A 20981-nucleotide genomic window follows, 5' to 3' on the forward strand; every position below is an offset into this window, starting at 1 on the left:
GCAGAGAGATGTGGGAACCTCCTACTGCCAAGAAAGCAGAGCTGGAAGGAGAGTTTATCCGTTGGACTTAGGGTCCCTGTGCTGAGAAGCTCCTAGACCAGGGAAAGATTGATTACAAGAACCTTCCTCTAGAGCCAACAGAGAGAAAAAGTCTTCCCCTGGAACTGGAGCCCTAAATTTGGACTTCTACCCTACTAGACTGTGAGAGAATAAACTTCTGTTTGTTGAAGCCTTCCACTTGTGGTATATTTGTTAGAAGAGCACTAGATAACTAAGACACCTGACATAGTTGACCATATGATTGTCTGATTCAAAATGGCCAGTACAAGTCCATTTTAGCTCACTAATGCCTAGGATTTCAATCTTTATGCACTCCATTTCATTTTTGACAATGTCCAATTTTCCTAGATTCATACTTCCATGGTCTAATTATTAATGGATGTTTACAGCTGCTTTTTCTCATTTTGAGTTGTGCTACATCAGCAAATAAAGGTCTCAAAAGCTTAACTCCATCAGCACCATTAAGGTCAACTCTACTTTGAGGAGGTAGCTCTTCCCCAGTCATATTTTGAGTGCCTTCCAGTGCTAGGGGCTCATTTTTCAGCACTATGTCAAACAATGTTCTGCTGTCATTCACAAAGTTTTCACTGACCAATTTTTTCTAAAGTAGGTTTTCCTAGCCTATATTAGTCTGAAACCTCCACTGAAACCTGTGCACCAAGGCTGACCCTTCTGGTGTTTGAAATACTGGTGGCAAAGCTTCCAGTATCACAGCAACACCCAAACCACCACAATATGACAGACGTGTGGTGACAGACACTTGTGAAGGAGAGGGGAAATGTGTGGTTACATATGTATCAAGGGGTATCTTAGTTACCTAGGGCTGCTACAACTTTAAAATGCTATAACGAATATTTATGTTCTTTTTCTCACAGTTCTAGAGGCTAAAAGTTGAAACCAGGGCGTTGAACATGTTGATTCCTTCTTTGTCGGTAGCCTTGGTTGTTTTTTGGCTTCTTGGTTTGCAGATGTCCTTATATGGTGTCTGTCTTCCCCATGTGTGTTTTCCTTGTGTCTAATCTGCTCTTTTTGTTACACAGAAGTGATTAGATTTTGAATCCACTCTACTTGGGTTAATCTAATTAACACAAATAACAAAACCCTATTTCCAAAAAGGATTACATTCACAGATATAGGAGTTAGAATTCCAACAAATATCTTGGGGATACAATTCAATCTAAAACAAGTAGAATATCCAAATCTATTGGAGGAATCAGATCTACAAGAGTAGAGATAGCCCACATCAAGTTATTATTTCACAAAGACCTGGTGGTAATTATTATGCTAGTATAATTGTGGAAGGATATAGATGAAAATGTCAATGATGTCTTGGGTGCTGGAATTCTGAGTGTTTTTTTTCTTTGTATTTTTATGTGGTTTGCAGTTTTTCTAAAATGAACATGTGTACACCATTCTTAAAATGTATAACTTTTGCTGTTTATATTTGGTACAAATTATTAAAATTCTTATAATCTAATGGGATGCAAATTAAAATCTAAGAAGCACACAATCCATGTATTACTGAGTGATTAGGTAGTTTGGCAGCCTTAAGGCTTACAGTGTTTTGTTGATGTTATCATACATGAACTGTTCAAAACTAAGTTTTTACTTAAAAAACTTTTATGAAAGTATTTAATTTTTCATTTTCTGTATAGCACTGATTTTTTTCTAGAGGTTTTATGCTTTATTAACATACAACCTGACCTCATTGGCTTCTAGTTGACCTAATGAATCTCTACATCATTTTAAAGAGCTCACTTGACTCTGAATAAGACCTCGTGTGTCAGTCTTTATTGTAAATGAATTCTATTCTAAAGACTAATGATTGCATTGGAAGCTAATTATAAAATTGTATTATTAATTTTGACATTTTATATTCAGTTCGGATTTCCTATATTGTTATGTTTTATTATCCATATTGTAGAATTTAAATAAATGTGTTTAGTATTTCCTTAAGATGTTTAACTAAAACTTAATGGGCTTTATTTTGGTATATTTTAATATCCCAATAATTCCCCTGCCTGCAAAGTATTTGAGTTAAGAGTAAGCCAATTTTCAGTAATATACTCACTCCACAGTACAAACTATCTTTTTTAAAAGGTGCATATTTAAAAATAAAAGCTCAACTAGTTGGTGTGAGCTTTTGTATTGCTAGTATAATTTCTATCAGATTTTTCTTGGATAATCCCATAATCCATCATATTTAAAATCTCATCCTTTTCTCTTAGCTTTGCTGCAGAGATCTTTAAATGATCACCGTCAGTCACAGGGTTACTTTAGGCTTACACTGTCAAATGTGGGAACCACTAGCCACATGCTAATACTGAGAACTTGAAATATAGCTACTCTGAATTGAAATGTGGTGTTAGTAAAATATAGAACAGATTTCAAGACCGAATATGAAGAAGTGAATGTAAACTATCTCATGGTGATATATGTTGAAATGATATTTTGTATATATTGGGTTATATAAAATATATTATTAATTTCACCCATTTCTTTTTACTCTTTAAAGATATTTAGAATATTTAAAATTACATATGTGACTCATATTTGTGACTTGCACTATATTTCTGTTGGACAGCACTGTTTTAGAGCTTACTTCTCCACCAAGGAGATACTTTCTAACAAAATTTGTTGGTGAATGAACCGCCCCACCCCAGGTTCTTGCATACAATGCCAAGACTTGGCAATATAATACCCACTCAGGCTTTCTGCCATTATGTCAGTTTTTACTGGACCTTACTGCATTGCTTTTTGCTGTATTTTACATCACAGAAATTTTCCCAGGTCTGACTTTATATTTGTTTTCAAGAAATATTTCCTGTCAACCATTGGCATATGAATTCCAGTCATTTTTTGTTTGTCCCTGCTCAGTAGATCAAGGGCTGTCACAGAAAACCAGCTGACAATTGGAACTCAGCAATCAAGAGTTTAATGAAACAGCTGCTTGTTTGGGGTAACAGTGGTTGCTGGTGTCTGCAATTTAGTGTGCATTTGTATGTATGTGCGTGCATGTGTATGCATTCACTGTATTCCATGAGAATCAGTATGCCATGTAAGGCCACACCCTACAGTATCATATCTTTTCCTGCTTTTTGTTAAGTACTTTTACCTTTTACAAAGAACTTTCGAAGCCTAAGGCGCTCTTAAACATGTACATATTTTTAATTTTTTGTTAAAGGTTTGTGCTGCAGATGAAACAATAACTACCTAAGTTGAAGGCACAGCCTTGACTTTGAGTTTCTTATATAAGTGAGGTATTGTTAAAAAGTAGAAGATTCCACAGGAAAATGCAGAAGTCATATACTAAAGTATTGGGTAGAGTACCAGTTAAGAACTTAAAAATCATTTTGTTGTGGTATAATTTGATTGATGAAAACTACCGTTCAGTTTAAAAATATTAAATATAAACACATCAAATTGAGTAGTGCTAATTTTTATCAAAGAGATATACACTTTTAATTTCTCTTGTCACTTTCTCTATGTTTTTAATACAAAATTTGTTAATAATTCTTTAGGCCTGCTTATTACATAACTCAATATTTTATACGTGCATTATCATGACTTTTTAGAAGAACAGGGTTAGCATTTGTTGAAACTTCCAATTCTCTTGAAATGTATAGCCATCTGTATATATTTTAAAGAAAACAGTAGTCTGGATTTTCACATTTATTTTCAATAACAGTTGAAGCTAGATATATACTACCTTTTTTTCTAAGAGAAATGATTCAGATCTAAATGGATTTCATCCAGCTTCCAGCAACACTTGACAATATAGGGAAGCTGGCATCAACATAGCAAGCTGAAAATGCTCTAAAAAACATCACTTCAGTTATTTCTTTGGTTTCCCACAGGTATTACCACTGCAAGCCTCCAGCTCAGGTTGTTTGGGTATAGTATCTGAGCTGAAAAAACAAAATACATGATTTCCCTCTAACATGCTTCCTTTAGAAAAAATCCATTACATTTAAATGAGCTTCTTGGTACAAAATGAGACTGAAAGATCATCTTTCTTCTCCTTCTTAGAAAATGTGGCTGTAGAGCAGAAGTCTCACATTCAAGTGCTTACAGGGGCAAGGCAGGTGACATAAATGGGTGACACAGTGGAGACTGTGGAAAAGTTGGTAGTTCATGCCCCTTATGTATAACTTAGGAATTCTATTTGTTGGCAAGTAAGACAGACTAAAAGTCAGAGTGATTTAGACAAGATGCTTTTTTTTCCTCCCTCTCTTATGAAATAAGACCTTAGGTGAGAAGTTTCAGGCTACAATGGTGACCCCACGGTCAATAGAGATGCAGGTTCTATGTCATTCTACTGTCATTCCTAGCTGACTACCCCCAGACTTCATGTCTTGAAACAATAAACTTGATTCTGTTGAGTCAATTCCAATAAGAACTCATTATTGCTTGTAATCTACAAGACAGCTGGCAGAATTATCTAGTGTTGACTGGTTTCTCTCCTACATCTACAGTCAGCTTTGAGTTGAGTAGTTACATCTGCTGATCTTGTCTGGGTTCTCTCATACATTTGGGGATCTGATTATAGGTTGTTTAGAATGTCCTTAGCTGGAACAATTGGGTTTGACTTGACATAGTGTCTCATAATTCTCTAGCATGGGATATTATACATATCTGTGGAAGGGTTCCGAGAGAGAGTAGAAACCCTCAGGACCTGTTGATGTCTAGGTTTGGAACTGATACTCTGTTACTTCTATCACAGTCTGTTAGCTAAAGCAAGTCACAATGTCAGCCAAGGTTAAAAGGATTGGGAAACAGACTCTACCTCTTGCTGGTAGATGTTGCAAAAGGCGTGGATACAAGGAAGTATGAAAAATTACATTGCAATAAATCTACCACAGTTTTCTTCTATCTTTATGTTCTCAACTTTCTAAACGTAATCTTAGCCTATGAAAATAAATTTTAGGGTCCTTCACATGTTGTTGTACCCATTGTTGCAAGGTTTAAGAAACTTTATAAAAGGCAGACCTCCTCCTCACACGTATGTCTAGTGCTGCTGGGTCCAGTTTTATTGCAGTATGACCTCAGGCACTGCATCTCTGAGCCACGATGCTGGGGCAGTCAGTACATAGAGAGGTTGTAGAATTCCTGGAAGTCATTCCTACATTGGAATGACCAGCAAAAACTGAACTATTCTGTAGTTGACTGCAAAACACATACATTACAATTACAAAGCACTAATTTTGTAAATCCCAGTAATTACAAACCAAATGCAAACTCAACTCAAGTTTACCCTCAGCTGGAGCCACGGAACACCTGTAGCCACCCAACCCCATACAGAAATGTGGTAGAAAGGGAGAGCTGTCTTAATCAAGTTGCTGTTAAAATATTTTACTTTTGCATATTTTACAAAAACATATGAACACATTACTATGGTCTTGATGTCCATGAACAAGTGGGTGGTCTTGAGCCTCTAGCTTCGTTGGGTTTATAATACATCTACCTCTACTCCTTATTCTGCAGGAAAGATATTAGAAGCCAAGACAGTAAGAACGTTGATGACAACTGAATAGCTGAGTGTTGGCAATTCAAAGAAAACTTTAAAGGCTCTGAATTCCTACACTTGATAAATGTTTCTCAAAATTGACCCAAAAACAACTTTTCTAAACTATAGATCAAAAATTTTTGTTTTAGCCAGCCAGCCTAGGCCTTATTTAGAATGGACCTATGCACCTGAGACCCTAAATTTTGTGACTCTTCCATTTGCTTATGATTTAATGTCTGTTACTGATTTTCTGCTGTTGTTTTGTTGCCATCAAATAGATTCCAACTCATGGCAACTCAATGTGTGCAGAGTGGAACTGCTTCATAGGGTTTTCAAGACTGTGACCTCTTGGAAGCAGATCGCCAGACCTCTTTTCCAAGTGCATCTGGGTAGGTTCGAACTGCCAACCTTTTGGCTAGGAGTTGAGCACTTACTGTTTGCGCCACCCAGGAACTTCTACTAATTTCCTACTTCATTCTATTTGTATTCAACAAGCAGCCTAGAATGTAAGAGCCTTATTCGGTCACCTACACCTTTTAGGGTTGGCTGGCATGAGGTGGGAAACCCTGGTGGCGTAGTGGTTAAGTGCTACAGCTGTTAACCAAGAGGTCGGCAGTTTGAATCCTCCAGACACTCCTTGGAAATTCTATAGGGCAGTTCTACTCTGTCCTATAGGGTCGCTGTAAGTCGGAATCGACTTGACAGCAGTAGGTTTGGTTTGGTTTTTGGGCATGAGGTGCAATTGCATTACTCCTATTTGAGTGAGGAAGGAACATCCTGTATCAGTTATCTGTTGCCATGAAAATGCTGGGTAACAACCAGCCGCACATATATATATATATATATATATATATATATATATATATATATATATATATATATATATGTATGTATTTTTAGCTCACACCTCTTCAGAGTTCAGTTTGTCTCAGCTGGGCTCGCTGTTGCACCTTCAATCAACTGCAAATCAGCTAGGAGGCTCTGTGGACTTGGAGAGGCTCACACACATTTGTAGGATGGCTGTTGGCTAATCTAGGAAGGCTTTGTCTGTGGTGACCAGGGCCATGCACGTTCTCTCCATATGTCTCTCATTCTGCATCAGTTAGCCCAGGCATATTTTCATGATGATGGCAGAGGTATAAGAACAACCAGAAAAACATGAGCACTTCTCAAGTTCTACTTATACCATGTTTACTAATGTCCATTGTCCAAATCAACTCATACAGACAAATCCAGAGTCAGAGAGGGAGTGGCCTACAAAATTACACGGCAAAGGTCATGGATACAGTGAAAGATGACAAATTGAGGCCATTTTGTGTTTGTCTGTGCGTGCAATCTATCATGCTGTCCAAATCTGACCCCTTGATTTTCCTAATCGATCTGCTCCTCTCCAACTGTTTCCCAGCTCAGTAAGTGACACTACTATTTACCCCGCTGCTCAGACCAAAATACTGTTGTTTACACTCATGGCAAACTTACCAATAAATCATCTACACTTTCAAAATATCTCCTGAATCTGACCATTTGCACTGTCTCCACTTCTACCACACTAGTGCAAGCTACCTAAATAGTGCCTTAACTAATACCCCTGCTTTCAGTCTTGCCCTCCTGCCTCTTCCCACCATACCTAGGAATGTTTTTAAAATGTAATAAATTAGACCACAGAGTCTTCTGCTCAGAGTTCTCCAATGGCTTCCCTATCAGACTTAAAATAAAATCCAGTGTCTTTACCATGACCAATAACGCCATGCATGTCTGATCACTGGCTACTTTCCCTACCTTATTTTTTTTAATGCCACTCTTTTCCTGTTCAAATTCATGGAATCCTTGAATTCTATCTAAGGACTGCTGGAGGTCTACAGTTAATACTGCCAGTTAAGAATCCCTGCTTTAGAGTGTGGAAGTGGTTATAAAATGGATCTTCTGAGTGGTCTCTCTTTCTCTCCTTCTCCATCTCTTACTACACCTCATCACATTTTCACATCTTGTCATATATGCAGCCCCCTTGAAGTGCAGGTTAGAGAATCCTCACCCTCCTTAGACATTACTAATACACAGTTTTGGGGGTGTTATCTTTTACTGTTTTCTCTATCTGATTAAATTTAGTTATTTTCTGTATAATTCAAACCATTAGGGATTAACTGTTTTAAACCTAATGTTGCAAAATGCTTTAAGGTATCTAAGTTCTTACATATACATTAAGTCATTTCATCTTCCTAAAATTGTGTGAGTACATGCCATTGTGCGAGTCCACTTGCATTTCAGATGAAGAAACTCAGACACATAAAGATTTAGTCAATTAAATTTAAAAAGCAAGCAGGTGTTAATGAGGTTGGTTTTGGGTAGGTGTTTATGGAACTAGAACCTGGGACTTCTAGCAAACAGAAACTTTAAGTGTTTTTTTTATTGGGCTAGAAAACCAATCTATCCAAACCTAATCATTCAGTTGGTGTTCAGCATAAAAAAAAAAAAATTGTTACCCATGAAATAAAAGCCAACACGTTATAAACTGCTGTCCCAGGTGGAAAGGGCACTGACATGAAAATATTACATCCAGCTCACAGCCCTGACAAGCTCAATCCTCCCATCATCTCAGGGGAAATGCCTCAGAGATGGAGGCCAGACATTCAAACAGGATATTTTCCCTGTGGAGAAGGATGAGATATTTTTTTTAACACCTGGTTTTAGTATGACCTGAAAAGAAAAACAAAATAGTGCTCAGTGCGTATTTGAGGGAATCCAAAGGTGGCATATAGTCCTGTAGGCTCCGGAAAAGTTTCTCTGGAGAGGCTTCGCTGCAGTCGGCAAATGTATAAATAATTTCTGCAAACAGGCAATCCCTCTGTCACAGTTATCTTGCTGCGAATGAAAGAAGATCAGATTTTGAACGGATTAGGATTGCCACTCCCCAGAAGTTATTTGTTCAAATGTTTAGTGTTTCTGTTAGGTACTTTTCTCCCACGGAGGCAGAACATACCTTATTCCAACAGTGAGGAAAGTTGTTAGGATGCCGAGCTCTGGCTATAAATGTTTCATTTTATATAGCAATGGAGATGACAGAGGTGCAGATGAGTAGCCGAGAACAAAGGTGATATTGTTTTCAAGTACTTGAAACTGTCTCGCCCAACTTGTTTTTCTGCTTGGCTTTTACACTCTCAAACCTGGTAATGAAACCCGTTTGTGTATCTAGAGCTTACCTGTTAGACAAGGAGCAGATCCCATCATTTGAATTGATATGGAATTGCTCAAAGTATTATATGAACATTTCAAGTATCTAGCTGAGAGTATAGAATAATCCACATTATAAAGTGTATACAAAGAAAAAGCGATTATAAAATGGCTCAATGGTGAAAATAGTTTTAAGAAGGATGATCCATATTAATTTCTTTTGGAAAGGTAAAAGATAGGTTAAAAATAAGTTTTGTGTTAGATCGTCTCCATACAATTGACTTATTTTTCTCTTCTTACCTCAGTGCCTCATAGTTGTTGGAAGACTAACCGAATAGAGTTTAGCATCCTTTGTGATTTCATAACCAATTTGAGTCCAGTTGGCCAGAACTCAGTGTTAATGAGGCCAAGGTTATAAGCCTGTTTTTTCCAGAGACAAATAGTCTTGTTTTCCTAATATAATGACACAGACTACATATCAAACCTACTATTCACACAAATTTGCACCACTGGGTTCAAGAGGAAATGGATGAAAGGATGAATAAAGCAACAGACGTAAAGGTGCAGGGCTGATGAGCCCAAAAATCATGTCATTCTACATCTAATCCACCTTAAAATGTATCTGCTGAAGAGCTGTCACCCTTGAAAGTGAAGGAAAAAGTGTGTAGGGATTGTAACTGTTTGTAACAGTATATTTCTGTGGTTGTTAGGTGCTGTCAAGTCGATTTCAACTCCTAGCAACTCTGTGTGACAGAGCAGAACTGCCCCATAGGTAGTCTAGGCTGTAATCTTTATGACAGGAGCCATGGTGGTACAGTGGTTAAAGTACTCGCTGCTAACAAAAGATCGGTGGTTCGAAACTACCAGCAGCTGCATGGGAGAAAGATGTGGTCATCTGCTTCCATAAAGATTTATAGGTTTAGAAACCCTATGGGGCAGTACTACTCTGTCCTATAGGATCTTTGTGAGTCAGAATTGACTCAACAGCAATGGGTATGGGCAATCTTTATGACCACCAATCGTCTATCAGTTTGTTGCACTGTGGTAGCTTTCATGTTGCTGTGATGCTGGAAGCTATGCTAACGGTGTTTCAAAAAGAAACAGGGTTACCATTGTGGACAGGTTTCAGCAGAGCTTCCAGGTGAAAACAGACTAGGAAGAAGGACCTGGCGATCTACTTCTAAAAAAAAAATTAGCCAGTGAAAACCTTACGAATAGCAGTGGAACATTGTCTGATATAGTGCTGGAAGATGAGTCCCTCAGGTGGCAAAGCAATCAAAATACAACTGGGGAAGAACTGCCTGTTAATGACATGGATGAAGCCAAGTTTTCAGGCCCCTCATTGCTAATGTGGCATAACTCAAAATGAGAACAGCTGCAAACGTCCATTAATAATTAGAACGTGAAATGCACGAAGTATGAACGTAGGAAAATTGGAGTTGTCAAAAATGAAATGTAACACATAAATATCGATATCCTAGGCCTTAATGAGCTGAAATAGAGTGGCATTAGCCATTTCGAATCAAACAGTCATATGGTCTACTATGCTGGGAATGACAAATTGAAGAGGAATTGTGTCACATTCATCATTAAAAAGAACATTTCAAGATCTATCCTGAAGCACAATGCTCTCAGTGATAGGATAATATCCATAAATCTACAAGGAAGACCAGATAATATGATTTATTCAAATTTGTGCACCAACCACTAATGCCAAAGATGAAGAAACAGAAGATTTTTACCAACTTCTGTAGTCTGCAATTGATCAAACATACAATCAGGATGCAAAAGGATAATGACTGGTGATTGGAATGCAAAAGTTGGGAACAAAGAAAAAGTTTTGTTAGTTGAAAATTATGCCCTTGGTTATAGAAATACCCTGGAGACCACATGACAGAATTTTGAAAGACTAACAACTTGTTCAGTGCAAATACCTTTTTCAACAACATAAATGGTGACTATACACATGGACTTTGCCAGATGGAATGCATAGGAATCAAATCCACTACATCTGTGGAAAGAGACGATGGAAAAGCTCAATATCATCAGTCAGAACAAGGCCAGGGGCTGGCTGCGGAAAAGACCACCAATTGCTCATATGCAACTTAAAGCTAAAACTGAAGAAAATTAAAACAAGCCCATAAGAGCCAAAATACCACCTAGAGTATATCCTACTGAGTTTAGTGATGATCTCAAGAATAGATTTGACACAGTGAACACTAATGACGGAAGACCAGACGAGTTGTGCAATGACATCAAGGACATCATACATGAAGAAAGCAAAAGGTCATCTAAAAGGTGGGAAAGAAAGAAAAGACCAAAATGGATTTCAGGAGAGACTCAACTTGGTCTTGAATATAGAGTAGAAAAAGTAAATGGAAGAAATGATGGAAGTAGAAGAGCTGAATAGAAGATTTCAAAGGCAGCTCAAGAAGACAGGCAGAGTATTATAATGAAATGTGCAATCAAAAAGGAAGAACATGCTCAGGATTTCTGAAGCTGAAAGAACTGAAGAAAAAATTTAAGCCTCCAGTTCCCATATTGAAAGATTTTTTGGGCAAAATATTGAATCATGCAGGAAGCATCAAAAGCAGATGAAAGGAATACACAAAGTCCTGTACGAAAAAGGATTTATTGACATTCTGCCATTTCAGGAGGTAGCATATGGTCAATAACTGATGGTACTGAAGGAAGAAGTCCAAGCTACACTGAAGGCACTGGCAAAAAACAAGGCTCTAGTAACTGACAGAATACCAGTTGAGATATTTCAACAAACAGATGCAGCTCTGGAGGTGCTCACTCTTCTATGCCAAGAAATTTGGAAGACAGCTACCTGGCCAACCAACTAGAAGAGATCCATATTTGTGTCGTTCCAAAGAAAGGTGGTCCAACAATGTGGAAATTATAAAACAATATTATTGATATCACATGCAAGTAAAATTTTGCTGAAAATAATTCAAAACAGTTGCAGCAGTGCGTTGACAGAGAACTGCCAGAAATTCAAGCCAGATTCAGAAAAGGATGTGGAATGAGGGATATCATTACTGATGTCAGATGGATCTTGGATGAAAGCAGAAAATACCAGAAAGATGTTTACCTGTGTTTCATTGACTATGCCAAGGCATTGGACTGTGTGGATCATAACAAATTATGGATAACATTGCAAAGAATGGGAATTCCAGAACACTTAGTTGTGCTCATGTGGAACACGTACATAGATCAAGGGGCAGTCATTAGAATAGGATACTGTATGGTTTAAAATCGGGAAAATTGTGTGTCAGGGTTGTATCCATTCACCATACTTACTCAATCTGTATGCTGAGCAAATAATCCGAGAAGCTGGACTATATGAAGAAGAATGTGGCATCAGGATTGAAGGAAGACTCATTAACAACCTGTGATATGCAGATGACACAACCTTGATTGCTGAAAGTGAAGAGAACTTGAAGCACTTACTGATGAAGATCAAAGACCACAGCCTTCAGCATGAATTGCACCTCAACGTAAAGAAAACAAAAATCTTCCTTACTGGACCAATAAGCAATATCATGATAAATGGAGAAAATATTGCATTTGCGAAGGGTTTCATTTTACTTGAATCCACAGTCAATGCCCATGGGAGCTGCAGTTAAGAAATCAAAGGATGTATTGCATTAGACAAATCTGCTGCCTTTTTAAAAGACCTCTTTAAAGTGTTAAAAGACAAAGCTGTCACTTTGAGGACTAAGGCGTGTCTGACTCAAGCCATAGTATTTTCAATCAACTCACTTGAATGCAAAAGCTGGACAACAAATAAGGAAGACCAAAGAAAAATTGATGCCTTTGACTTACGGTGTTGGCAAAGACTATTGAATATATCATGGACTGCCAGGAGAATGAACGAATCTGTCTTGGAAGTACAGCCAGAATGCTCCTCAGAAGTGAGGATAGAGAGACTTCATCTCAAGTATTTTGGATGTGTTATCAGGAGGGACCAGTTCTTGGAGGAGGACATCATACTTGATAAAGTAGAAGGCCAGAGAAAAAGAGGAAGACACTCAACAAGGTGGATTGACACAGTGGCTTCAACAATGGGATCAAACATAGCAATAATTGTGAGGATGGTACAGGACCAGGCAGTGTTTCATTCTATTGTACATAGTGTCATTATGAGTCAGAACTGACTCGATGGCACCTAACAACAATCTTTATGAGAGCGGATCTCCAGGTCTTTTTCCCAGGGATGTTTTGGGTGGGTTTGAACTGCCAACCTTTCAGGTAGGTGCCAAGCACTTAACTGTTGTACCGCTAGGGCTCTTTTTGCAGTAGTGTAGTTGATAGTAAACCTTTGTTCTGTTTTACATAAAATGGAATTTTAGAGTTTGGATCTTTTTGTTTGTTTGTTTGTTTGTTTTTAGCAATTTATCAGTGAGCCCAATAATATATCTGGATCTCATAACCTGGCACCGTTTTTAATGTGTTTCTTATATTTTTTAATGCATATATAAAGCAGGACCTGATGGTCAACCTGTCTGGTTTTGAGGGGACAAATGACCAAAGAATCTATGAAAATGAAATGTAAAAGCAACATAAACTTATGAGAGAATTTAGTTATGCTGCTCTGATGGTATACTTCTGTTTTTATAACACACATTTATATCAATATCACAACCATATTAATGATTTTCTTGCCTGTAAATCAAAATGAGGGTGAGCTAGAACTTTCTTTTTTTTCTTTCAGTTTTTTTACATGAGGCAGGTCACCAGTTTTTGGTTTTAAGAGCTAAATCCAATTACCTAAAATGTTGTTTAAGTTGGTTTTGTACTTAGTAAAAATCAAAGCTAGCATTTTTTAAATAATCACTTTTGGCCAGGTACTTTACATATGCCCTTTCTACTTTATCCTAAAAACCCTTCTTTACAGAAAATGGTATCCATCTCTATTTTTTAGATAAGTAAATAAGCTCCTAGAAAAATTGTGCTGCTACACAGTTGATGCCAAAGCCAACCTCTTCCTACTGAATGTTGTAAATGCAACTATTAAGTTTAATTGACATCCGTGCCTCATATTAAGATGTGTATTATCAGCAGTTCAGAGTGTTATAGCTGTTGTCTGAACATAGTCTGCTGAACATTCTGCTTACTTTCATAAGTCGGTAATGGCAATATAGTTTTATCAAAGATAGATTGAACTTTCTTAGTGGCTTGCTTAAAGAAATAGAAACTTGAGAGGAGAGTTCTCTTACCATGATTAGGGCATGTATTAAAGTACATTTATGAAATATCATATTTCTTTAATTTGGTGATTTGCAATATGTCATCGCACATCTTTCTCCAACAGAGTAGCTGGTAGGTTTGAACCACCAACCCTTCAGTTAGCAGCCAAGTGTTTTAACTACTGCACTATCAGGGTTCCTTAGTTGCAATGTAGATAGGAAATTAAAAATAATACTAATTCTTACAAAGCAAACTCAATGCAAATATTGGCTAATTATATGGAAAGTATGATATAATGATATTAAGTGTTCAAATAAATAAGATGCATTTAATTAGTTTTGGGTTACTGCATCAAGGTATTACTTTCATAAAATATATTGAATTATCTTATTTTTACTCAGTAGACTCAAGTGACTCAAGTGAATATCACAATCCTGAAATTGCATTCCTTGACAAGGGGATTTGTCCTCAGATACTTAGAAACATATGAAGACAATATCACAAGATTCGAAGAGGAAATTATCTATACACATATGTTAACCAGCCTTGAACTAAGTGAAAGCATATAAGGAGAACTGGGTTTCCAAAACCACCCTTCTAGGATGTTTTGTTACCTATGCTCAGCACTGCTTTTCGGCAAATCCTACTGATCTGAACAATGATAGTTTAAAACATAGGACATGCTTTCGAGAAGGTCCACAATTTACAAATATATCAAGGTTAAAATTCACAGTCTAAAAATATCCAGGGATCAACTTTATTGGAAAATCTTTACAACAGCTCAAAAATATAAATTTATATCCCTAAGGGGGTCTTAAATATTTTTCAAATGCACAGCAAAGTAAATACTTAAAGTATGAGCACTCCACTGTTTGTGTCACAGTGTACTGGTATTCATACAGAAGATGCAAATCCCCTAAGTGTGTTAATTGCATACCTACAGATAACAGATGCAGTTCATGAAATAAAACCATCTATTTCTTATTATCATCCAATGAGAAAAGCGGAACAGGGTTCTGCAAGTAATTTGTGTCGTCCCAGAACAGACAGCGTGGACTATCAATCTACAATTATTTTCAGGGAAATTTTCTTTGAACTTGCCTGAAAACTTGATGAGCAATGATTAATATGAGGCAGAAGAAAAGAACTGGGCTCTGGAATTTGTATTTTAATAAAAAAAAAAATAGGACAGAATAATTGCTGTCAGTTCCTGGACCTTTCATGAAGCCATAAAATGTGTTTTTAGTCCCTTTTGTCCTTATCAATACTATTTATTATTTACTCATGCAAATGGTAATACTGTACTGAACCAGAAGCAAAGCTAAGAACTTGTAAGATCCACATGTAACTTTAATTCCACCAATATTTATATTAAAAATTTTTTTAAATGAATAGATGTCAAGTCGATTCTAACTCACCGTGACCCCATGGGTATCAGAAGAACTGTGCTCCATGGAGTTTTCAATGACTGATTTCTTGGAAAAAGACCATCAGCTCTTTCTTCTGAGGCACCTCTGAGAGGACCCCAACCTCTAACCTTTGGTTAGCAACTGACTGTGTTAACCATTTGCACTACCCAGAGAATATAATGCATGTATTGTTGTTGTTAGGTGCTGTTGAGTTGATTCTGACTCACAGCGATCCCATGTGCAACAGAACGAAACACTGCCTGGTCCTGCGCCATCCTCACACTTGTTGTTATACCTGAGCCCATTGTTGCAGCCACTGTGTCATTCCGTCTTGTTGACGATCTTCCTCTTTTTCACTGACCCTCTACTTTACCAAGTATGATGTTCTTCTCCAGGGACTGATCTATGCCCTATGGTCAAAGTATGTGAGATAGAGTCTTACCATCTCCCTTCTAAGGAGCATTCAGGCTGTACTTCTTCCAAGACAGATTGGTTCTTTCTTCTGGCAGTCCATGGTATATTCAATATTATTCACCAACATCATAATTCAAAGGCATCAGTTCTTCGGTCTTCTTTATTCATAGCCCAGCTTTTGCATGCCTATGCAAAAGATTCAAGGACCAAAAGCACAATTCCCACCCCCACGTGGCTCACCATCTATTGGGAAAATGGACTCACAGTGGAATAATTTCATAGAGTATAAGAAGTTCTGCGGCACAGATACAGCAAGGTGCTGAGACTAATGCCGCCTGCAGGTATCCAGGTAGTAATATAGCTATCAGTAGCTGCATGCCTGAGAAAATGATAGAACCCATAAATAAATGATGTACACCATGCAGGAGAATGGGAAGTAAGCGAGGTTATATATTTTATGTTTAAACAGAGTGTAATGTTGGTTGCAGTTCTGAGTCATGTTGGTACGTTTTGTTACAGAAATACACTGTGGCGAGATGTTTCCATCTCTTACCAATATGAACACTGAGGAAAATGAAGAAAACTGAAGAACTCCAATGAAAAGTTGCAGGACAGAAATAGCCACACTTCTCTGGAGTCTTTAATTCCTCTACAGCCATCCCCAAAAAGGTAAGGGGATACATTATGTTATGGTTTTGCCCTTTTAAGTTTTATTTAAATTTAAATGTAATACTGAAAAAGAAAAATACATTTGTTTATTGAACAAAAATTCATTAGGTGACATCTATGTGCCTACAAACTGTTCTAGGCATTAGAGATACAATGATGAACAAAAAAAAAAAGCCAAAGTTATGCCCTTGAAGGCATTGACGTTCTAGTGGGAGGGGATAAGTAAGTGTCATGGATTGAATTGTGTCCCCCAAAAATATGTGTCGACTTGACTAGGCCATGATTCCCAGTGTTGTGTGATTGTCTACCATTTTGTCATCTGATGTGATTGTCCTATGTATTGTAAACCCTACCTCTGTGATGTTAATGAGGCAGGATTAGAGGTAGTTATGTTAATGAGGCAGGACTCAGTCTACAAGATTAAGTTGTGTTTTAAGCCAATCTCTTTTGAGATATAAAGAAAGAAGCGAGCAGAGACATGGAGACCTCATACCACCAAGAAAGTAGTGCCAGAAGAATAGTGCATCCTTTGGACCTGGGTCCCTGAGCTGAGAAGCTTCTCAGCCATAGAAGACTGATGACAAGGACCTTCCTCCAGAGCCATAAGTGAGAGAAAGACTTCCCCTGGAGCTGACACCCTGTATTTGGACTTCTAGCCTCCTAGACTATGAGAAAATAAATTTCTCTTTGTTAAAACCATCCACTTGTGATATTTCTGTCATAGCAGCACCAGATGACCAAGACAATAAGTAAATAAGTGAAAAGGAAACTGGCAGGTGTTGACAATGTCTGGGAACATGGTCATTTTGTTGTCTTGTACCATAGAGTCAATTCTGATCCTGGCAACCCATGTGTTACAGAATAGAACTGCTCCATAGGGCTTTCTCAGTTGTAGTCTTTACAGAAGGGAGCCCTAGTGGTATAGTAGTTAAAGCACTAGGCTGCTAACCAAAAGGTTGGTGGTTTGAACCCAACAGCTGCTTCATGGGAGAAAGATACGGCAGTCTGCTTCTGTAAAGATTTACAGCCTTAGAAACCTTACGGGGCAGTTCTACTCTGTCCTATAGTGTTGCTATATGTCGGAGTCAACTCAAGGGTTTGGTTTGGAGTCTTGGAATCTTTATGGAAGGAGATCGCCAGGCATTTTGACAGTGCTGCCGGGTGGGTTGGAACCTTTCAGTTCCCAGCCGAGTGCAAACCGTGTGTGCCACCCAGGGACCTGTATGAAACTGGTAAACAGGTTACTGTGATATAGGATGATTGAGGGGCTACTTTAGCTTGGGTGTCAGAGCAAATCACTAAGAGAAATTTGAACTACGCTAAATAATGCAAAGGATCCAGCTGAGTAAAGACCTGAAGATAGGACCTTCCACATACTCGAAAGTAGGAACCATATCGGTATGCTCAAGGCTCAGAAAGCGAGTCTGAAATTGCCATAAGAGGACTTGTAGATGTGTGCTGTAGGAGATGAAGTTGGAGAGCTTTTTAGGCATGGGACAATGTCTTGATTTTACTCCACCACAGAGGGAAACCATTGGAGAGTCATTAGAAGAGGAGTTAAGGAGCTTATATTTTCAAAAGACAATTCTGCTTTATTGTGAGTAACTTGTAGGCGTGACGGTTCAGTAATAGTGGAAAATAGTGCTGTCACCCCCAGAAAGAGATGATGGTGAGCTGGTTTAGGGACATGGCATCAGACATGGCAAAAAGTGGACGAATTTGAAATACATTTTGGATTTGCTCCAGCTAGTTTAAACTAGATGACCATCACTACTTTATCCGTTCATCTGTTGATGGGCACCTTGGTTGCTTCCATCTTTTTGCTGTTGTAAACAGTGCTGCAGTGAACATGGGGACCACCACTACTCTAAATGAATCCCCAAATATAATTCTATTTCCATGTATATAGGATGTACTGTTCCTTTGAAGCTCTGGCAGCACAGTGGTTAAAAGCTCAGCTCCTATCAAAAAGGTCAGCAGTTCAAATCCACCAGCCACTCCTTGGAAACCTTATGGGGCAGCTCTACTCTGTCCTATAAGATTGCTGTGAATTGAAATTGACTCAATGGAATCGACGGGGTTTTTTTCAATGGCAATGAGTATGGGTGCTGGTCATTTGTGTTTTAATATACAGTAATCAAACTATAAGGTCCCTGGGTGTTGCAGATGGTTTGTGCATCCTTACTAATCTAAAGGTCGGTGGTTTGAACCCACTTAGAAATGCCACACAAAAAAGGCCCAGAAATCAGCTTCCATAAATATTATAGCCAAGACAACCCTCTGTTGCATAGTTCTACTCTGTAACACATGGAGTTGCCATTAGTCACAACTGACTTTACTATAGCAGGGTAGTCAAATTGTAATTTATTCCAATGTTTCAAAAAACTGCTTACAATGTATATATTTATGGGGCTGCTTCTGAAACATAGAAGGGGCTAGTGTCAAATTGTGAAAAGAAACAAAATTTTACCCTGAAACTTTTCGTGATAGGCAGGTTATCTTGTAGCATTCAGAGACTTGAGGCTTTTGCAGCTAGTCTTCTGCTTCCTGTATGGTTCCTAACTTCTAAGAACATTGTTGTCCAAGCTGCTGAGAGGTAGCCTTTGTGAAAGGTCCCTCTCTAGATATACGAGTTTTTTTGAGGACTAGTAGTTTAGGTCAATCAACTATGATTTCAGGACTAAAACTTTTATACTGGGTTATTTCTAGATGAACAGTGAAGAAAAAACTAAAATACAGCTTAAAATTGGTGTTTGAGAAAGATGAGAATATATAGGTATAAGCAATGTTTCCCAGGGGAACTAAAGCTCTGCACAGCGAAGGCTTCATGTCGTGGAGAATGTGAGCATTGTGCAGAGATACATGGGAGGGTGGGAGAATGAGGAATGTATGTGGTGATCTGGGAAAGTAGGTCCAAGTTTGCAAGAACCAACAGCCACTGTTGGAACATGGACCAACCCCAAAACTGTGTCTAGAATCATTATTTATGATAACTCAGCTGATCAATCTTTAAAGAGCTCAGCAAAACGCAGAGCCCTGACTTCTAATATTCCCAACTTTCTGAAATGGTTCTAAACTTGGGTGCTATAGGAACCCTTCCTTTCTTACCCCAGGCCCCTCCTAAAAACAACCTCAATGCAGCAATTGTAAAGTGTCAGATAATTGAAAGGACTCATGAGATTCCAGAGTTAGGCAATAATAAATGCAAAGGGTGTGGTACAGCAGGAGAAAGAAAACCTAGCAAACATCATAGAGGCCTGAGACATACAGGCACAGTTCCAGGGTCCTTTTTCAGTTGCAACGATGCTCTTCATCTTCCGGTCATCAACCACCAAGATGTGTGTAAGATACCATGGTCTCAAGGAAGCCAAAAGCACAAGCTTACTGAGGCGTGTTTTACATCCTACAGCTCACTTAGCAAAAAACAGGCTTTGTGGCCAAGTGCAAAACATCAATCTATACTCTAGAAATAAACAGCAGAGACAAGCTGATACAAGGTGCCTTCAGGGGAGTTTTGGACTTTAAGGAGCACATTATAAACCACTAGCTAGTACATTTCACCTTTGTCTTGGGCAAGAATCAATATTATGGTTCCAGATGTCCTTCAAGATAAGCACAGAGCTACCCCACACCTGCAAGTTAACTTGATTCTTATACACCTATCCAGTGCATAATGTCCATCCGGGGGACATCTGACTGCATATATGTCCATGGTCCGAGAAGGTTATAATAGAGATCAGAAATCCTGATGGAAGAATACAACACATGTATCTCATGTCTCTTGTATACAAAGTGATCACGCTGCCAGGCGTATACTGGTATAGTACATAAAAAAATAATCTATAATAGGTATGTCTTCATAGTTACTGGCTTATGTACGTACTGTACTGTATTTTCTAGCATTATTTTAACGTGAACTTCCCTACTTACAAATAAAAGTTTACAATATAGAAGTGTGTGTTTCAACTCATAAGCAGCAACATCCAATCTCGTGTATCACGCATCTCTCGAGTGTTGTACCATTATCTCTCTGCTTAATTTTCTTTCAAAAATATTACCGTGAAGTGTATTATGGCTCCCAAGTGCAGCGAAACCAGTGCTAGTGATAGCAGCTGCAAGAGGCAAAAGAGAAGTAATGATTTGGAAGCGAAACAAAAGGTATCCCATAAAGCTTTGCTAAATATATAATATTCACACAACGTCCAAATTACATAATGTCTTACTTCACAGAACGTGTCATAGGCGTTAAGTGATATATGACTGTACACATGGAAAATTGAGCAATGATGAAAGCCAGAGAAGACCTAAAGATGATACACCGCATTCTGTGATTGGTCTTGTCATCCACTGGACTGGATACAACCTTTGATTAGCTGGAGATATCATTAAAAGGCTAAGCTTTTCAAATCAAAATCAAAATGTCTGTGAAGTCAGGGGTATAGTGAGGGTAACGAGTGTCCAGGAGCAGTTTCTAAGTTGTGCCCACCCATCCCAATTTCAAGATGAATAGGCACTGATAGTGGTGACGTGTCAGCAGAAATATGTGTCCCTCTTGTCTG

At 38.2% G+C, this 20981-nt stretch overlaps 1 protein-coding gene across 1 annotated transcript in view; it reads left to right on the forward strand.

The window, feature by feature from the left end:
* Nucleotides 1-20981, forward strand: part of PAK5 (p21 (RAC1) activated kinase 5) — a 325437-nt gene that overhangs the window by 134553 nt on the left and 169903 nt on the right. The window contains exon 3 of the mRNA XM_064275780.1: nucleotides 16273-16422. The gene's annotated coding sequence lies outside the window, so the exon portion shown is untranslated. The remainder of the gene's footprint in view (nucleotides 1-16272; nucleotides 16423-20981) is intronic.

The sequence above is a fragment of the Loxodonta africana genome, chromosome 24 (assembly GCF_030014295.1).
Source record: "Loxodonta africana isolate mLoxAfr1 chromosome 24, mLoxAfr1.hap2, whole genome shotgun sequence".
Taxonomy (NCBI): Eukaryota; Metazoa; Chordata; class Mammalia; order Proboscidea; family Elephantidae; genus Loxodonta; species Loxodonta africana.